Source organism: Carlito syrichta, unplaced genomic scaffold, assembly GCF_000164805.1.
Source record: "Carlito syrichta isolate Samal-C Ts95f unplaced genomic scaffold, Tarsius_syrichta-2.0.1 Scaffold303022, whole genome shotgun sequence".
Classification (NCBI taxonomy): domain Eukaryota; kingdom Metazoa; phylum Chordata; class Mammalia; order Primates; family Tarsiidae; genus Carlito; species Carlito syrichta.
In genome coordinates, this window is record NW_007247118.1 from 358,813 (window position 1) to 365,016 (window position 6,204).

Consider the following 6,204-nt stretch of genomic DNA (forward strand, 5'->3'; position numbering starts at 1 on the left):
CACCTACCATTTTGGTGTATAAAATATTTGCTACTCTACTATCTAGTAAATAAGTCAGTTCTCGGGCTCTATGTGGGCCAAGAATTAAAAAATACTACAGTTCATATTTAATTATTCTCAGTTATTGAGTAGATGTCTATTGTTTTAGGTGGCCAACATTCATTCTTCCTTCTTCAAGTAGGATCACCTTGATTATATTTTAGCAAACCCCCTTCCTGCTTCTTGGTTTATGAGGGTTCAGATGCTGGACTCCAGAGGTAATTACATGAGCCAACCTTGGCTGATCAAATGTTCCGGCTCTGGAATTTGACCCTTGAGAAGAACAGCTTGCTCAAAATGGAGATAGCTTGCTTTACCCTACACTGGCTACTCAGAATAAGGAGTGTTTTAGGTCTGGGTACCCTGTATTCTAGAGCCTGCCTTGTTTCTGATCGCCCCCAGGTTTGCATTTTAAGCACTTCCTTTGCTTCTGGAACTATCCAAATCCCTTCCAATACATCCAAGTCTGTCTCTTAAATTGTCATGAATGTCTTCTCTTCTCTTTTGAGTTGGAGTGTCACTCCGTCGCCCAGGCTGGAGTGCAATGGCACGCTCACAGTCACCTCAGCACCGACCTGCTGGGCTCCGACGAACCTTCCACTTCTGCCTTCCAAATAGCCAGAACTACAGGCGCATGCTACCACACCTGGCTAATGTTTTATTTTTTATTGCAGAAACGAGGTCTCTCCATTTTGCCCGGGGTTGGTCTCGAACCGGCGGGCTCAGACAATTCACTCGCCTCGGCCTCTCAAAGTGCTGGGATTACAGGCTGAGTCCCCGAGCCCAGTCATGAATGTATTTTCTACAACTAAAAATAAAAACCTAACCGATATTATCAGAAACTATTATATTTAAAAATACAGAACACCGACAAGCTAGCCAGCACTGTCCAAACTGAAGTTCACCACTGAGGTGCACCTGTAAAGCAGTAGAACCAGTTTTTAGCAAACATTCCAGAATTTGGAAGTTCCAAATAAGAGTTTTCCCAGGTTAAGGATGCTTTGCTAGAAACATTGCTAGGTGTCTGATTAATCATTTTATTCCTTTAAAGATTTTTCAAGCCAAGGACGATCTATTTTTATAACTGTTGCCTCATTGTTTCCCTCCTTCTTTAGTCAACAGAGGAGCAGCATTACGATTTACTTAAAAGTATTTTTATCATCAACCCCCTTGGATCCTCTCCCACTGTGGGAGCTTTCCTGTCCTCTCAATAAATCTTGCATATTTTTTTTAAACATTTTTATTTCTTTTCAAGGAAAAATATCATGTTTTGAAAAAAATTATTTTTAGTGCTTTAACATATTAGTACTCAAAATCATATATTAGCTGTATACTCACTGATAGCCAGGAGTTATCTTGCCCAGGACTAAACTAATAGAAATATGTGAGCTACATACTTAAATTTCCAAGCAGCTACATTTAAAAAAATAAAAAGAGCCTGAGCCTGCAGATTCGAGACCAGCCCCCGCAACTTGGAGAGAACTCGTCTCTATAATAAATCAAAAATCAACCAGGCATGGTAGTGTGCACCTGTAGTTCCAGCTACTTGGGAGGCCAAGACCGAAGAATCGCCAGAGCCCAGTGGGTGAAAGCTGGGGTGGCTGTGAGCATGCCACTCTGCACTCCAGCCTGGGTGACAGAATGAGAATCCAACTCAAAATAAATAAATAAAAATAAAATGACACAAATGAAATAAATTTTAATAATATATTTTATTTAACCCAGTATATCCAAAATAACATGTAATAATATAAAATGATTAATGAAATATTTTATATTCTTTTTGAATATACTGTTTGAAATCCAATATGTATTTCACACTTTGAGTACTTTTCAAATCAGATACAAATTTCCATTTGAAATACTTGGTCCATACATAGATTTCATAAATTTTACAGCTGAAAAAGTAACGTTAGTGGTGCATGCCTCTAGTCCAAGCTACTTGGGAGGCTAAGGGAAGAGGATCACTTGAGCCCAGGATTTCAAGTACAGCCTTGGTGACATAGTAAGAACCCTTCATTAAAAAAAGAAAGAAGCCGGGCTCCGCGGCTCAGTCTGTAATCCCATGCCTTTGGGAGACTGAGGCAAGTGGATTGCCTGAACCTGCGGGTTCGAGACCCGCCTGGGCAGCGAGACCTCATCTCTACAATAAATCAAAAAATCAGCCGGGTGTGGTAGCGCATGCCTGTAATTCCGGCTACTCGGAAGGCTGAGGCAGAAAGATCGCCAGAGCCCAGCAGGTCGAGGCTGCGGTGGCCGGGAGCGGCCACTGCACTCCAGTCTGGGCGACAGAGTGAGACTCCAACTCAAAAAAAAAAAAAAGGAAAGAAAGAAAAGAAAAAGTTTATTTATGTGCCCAAGTTATTCCAAACATACTTAAAGTTTTTAAGTTTAAAGTTTTAAAGTTTTGAATTTGAGTTTAAAATTTAAAGTTTATTCCTCTATATTTTTAAAGTTTTTGAATGAATACCAGTTTTTTTTAATTCAAATTAACTAAAATTAAATGGAATTAAAAATTTAGCTCCTCAATCGTTCTAGGTATATTTCAAGTATGTATCTCATGTGGCTAATGAATACTCTTTAGACCTCATGGGCCTAGGTGAACTGGCTAAACATGTATGTTTAACCAGGGTGAGGAGAGAGATTCAGGCATCTCTCAGACCTCACACAAGAGGTTTTGACATTTTAACATCCTGCAGTAACCTTTGTTATTGCAAGATACAAGAATTTCTTCTTGGGGTATGTTGTGTTTCATTGAACTGTGGGTTCATAGTTTTCATGAAATTTGGAAATGTTTTGGCCATTATTTCTTTAAAGGTTTTTTGTTGTTTTTTTTTTAATTCTGTTCCCTCTGCCAAATTGCCCTTCATCTATAGCCCACCACCACCATCCCAGAATTCCAGTTACCTGAATATTAGGCTGCTTGATATGGTTCCACAGCTTACTCTGGCTCCGTTCTTTTTTTTCACTTTTTTCCATCTTTTTTTCTCTGTATTATATTTAGGATAGTTTCTGTTGTTATACCTTCATATTTACTTATCTTTTCTTCTCATCTGTTGTTTATCCCACACATTGTAGTCTGTATTTTTCATTTCAGATCATGTATTTTCCATCTCCAGAACTTCATTTTGAGTCCTTTTTGTATCTTCCATTTTTATCTTCATCATGTTCATGCTCTCCTCTCTTTTCTTGAACACATGGAGTGTGAAGTAGAGTCCGAGCGATTAAATGACAGCCCACCAACTCAAATTAGCAAAGGAGAGGTTTATTAGTCAAGGCCCTTGCTGGCCAGCAGCCGCTTGCTGGGAACTAGTTCCCAGCAAGAGGTGAGCTGCAACACAGGGCTGTCTTATGTAGTTTGGATTTACACCCTGGAAGGCTAAAGATAGGACTTGGGACTTCCCAGGGCTCTTATAGCAACATTCTGGAGGTGTGGGCAAGCAAGCAAGTTTACAGAAGCAGATGTAGTTGGTTATGCAGGTGCAGTGGATAAGGGTACATAATGTCTGCAGAGAAAGTTTCCAGGAAAGGAGTAATGCCTGCCTCAAGGTTAGAACTATTCCTGCTTTTCCCCCTTACACTTCTTTCTTTGTTCTCTTCGTTCCTTCTTACAAGTGTATTTATTACAGCTGTTTTCATTAACATATGGAGTATATTTATAATAGTAGTTTTAACATTCTCAGCTTCTATAATCTGTCATTTCTGAGTCTGTTTCTACTGTTTAGTTTTTTCCTGGTTATGGGTTGTATTTTCATCCTTTTTTACATGCATGAAAATTGTTGACTGAATGCTAAACTTCGTGAATTTTATGCTATTGGATGCCAGTGATTTAGTTTTTTTGATATTGTTACTTGTTCATTTTTATATTTTTTAAGTATTTGGGGGTTTTGTTCTGGGATGCAGTTCTAGTCACTTAGAATCATTCGATCCATTTGAGGTTTGCTTTAAAGCTTTTTGGGGTGGGCCCAGAATAGCCTTTAGTCTAAATGTCTGGGTGTCTTATAAACAACACACTTTTTTTCTTTTCTCACAGTTCTGGAGGCTAGCAAGGCCAAGAACAAGATATCAACCAAGTCGGTGTCTGGTGAGAACACAATCTCTGGTTCATAGACCATGCCTTCTCATTGTGTCCTCTCCTCACATGATGGAGGCTATGAACACGTCCCCTTGGTCCTATTTTATAAAAGCATTAATCCCATACTAAGTGTAATTTGATCCCACTAAGGCAATACACTTCTGAGAACTCAACCTGATGTCCCCTATATTAGGAAATTTTTCCACTCTTGCTAATGGGAACACAAATTATTCCTGGACATGTGAGCTCTAGGGATTGACCTACCTATGTCTTTTCAGCTGATCTTCATGGCCTCAGTAGTTTCCTCATACATGTACACATATCAGTTCTTGGCCAAAGACTTGAAGAGACCCTCTGGTGATCTCCAAAGTCCTCTCCTTCCTATGCCTCCCTCTACCTCTCCACAGGCCATTGGGATGTCATAACAAAACACCATAAACTGGGTGTCTTATAAACAACACACATTTTTTTTTCTCACAGTCCAAGATCAAGGTATCAACTAAGTTGATGTTTGGTGAGAACTCAATCTCTGGTTCATAGACCATGGCTTCTCATTGTGTTCTCTCCTCACATGATGGAGGCTATGGACAAGTCCCCTTGGTCCTATTTTATAAAAGCATTAATCCCATACATGAGCACTCTACCTTTATGACCTAATCACCTCCCAAAGTCTCCACTTCCTAATACCATTACTTTGGGGAAGGGGATGATGAGGATTTCAATGTATAAATTTGGAGGGTGGGGAGACACAGACCACAGCTCATGCCTTCCTGCTTCCCCACCTCCCTCTCTCTCTTTTTCTCTCCCCCACAGTCACCCACCCCCAGCCCACCTCTGTCTGCAGCAACTGCCTTTCTAGGACTCTTTCTCCACAAATTCTGACAACTTAGCAAGACTGTGAGGCTCAGCTGAATTTCCCTTCCAGGCCAGAACCCTGGAAATGCTCATAGCACCAGTATTCCTTTTCAGGAATCACTGTCCGGTGCTGCCTGTTGTCCAATGTCTGAAAACTGTTGTTTCCTATATTTTTTCCAGTTTTCTAGCTACTTAAAGACAGAAAGTAAATCCTATCATGATCCAAAAGATTAAAAGACCTAATTGTCATTCATTGATTGAATGCCTACAGTACATGAGAAACTGTGTAGAGTGCTAGAGATTGACTGTTGAACTAAAAGAAATATGTATAGTCCCTGCACTTATGGCTACCACAACCCAGCAGGAAAAATCAACAATAATTATGGAGTCATTCAAGTAAATATGTAATATAAACCATAATAAGTGATATAAGAGAAAACGGAGAACTGTGAAAGACTATAGTGGTGAGACCTGATTTAGTCTGGGTGACCAAGAAAAGTTTCCCCAAACAAAGGACATTTTAACTAAGATTTAAGAAATAAGTAAGATTTGGTGTCTGTGTTGTGTGGAGTAGGAAGGTTGCCAAGAAGAACCGTGTACATAAAAGGCCTGTGGCAGCTGGAACTGTTAGGAATCATCAAGTTCAACCCTTAAATTTCCCAGTGAAGAAACTCAGGGAGTCCGGCAGTTTAGCAGCAGAGCAGAGACTGAAACCCAGGACTCTTACCTTCAGGTTTAATGATCTTTCCATTCCACTATGTTGGCAAACAAATGTAAAGAATACTAGAACATTTTACAAATAGTATCTGTCATTTTATGGTCCATAACATATTATGGGTGATACATAATTTGGTAATTTGTTTTCATTTAAAAATAATTATGGCCAAAATTTTAATTGAGATATAACTTTAATTGCCAATTTTTCAATATATATTTACAAGGGATATGCTTTAAAGTATAAATAAATGTACAAGAGAGCACAAAACAGAAATGAAAGAACACTCACACATTTAGTATGCCAAAGCCATAACAGCCTCATAATGGCCTGGGAGTGTTAAGGCAGTTCCCTAAGTGGCTAAATTACACCCAGGAGATTCTCACTCAGCAGTGGAAGCTGTTAGTGCTTTCAGACATTTTGGGAAACGCATCCATTGTCCCATTCCAAGCTTAATTGGTATAATAAATGTCAATTAAAGCTCTTTTAAAATTTTAAACTGGAAAACCCAAGCAAAACT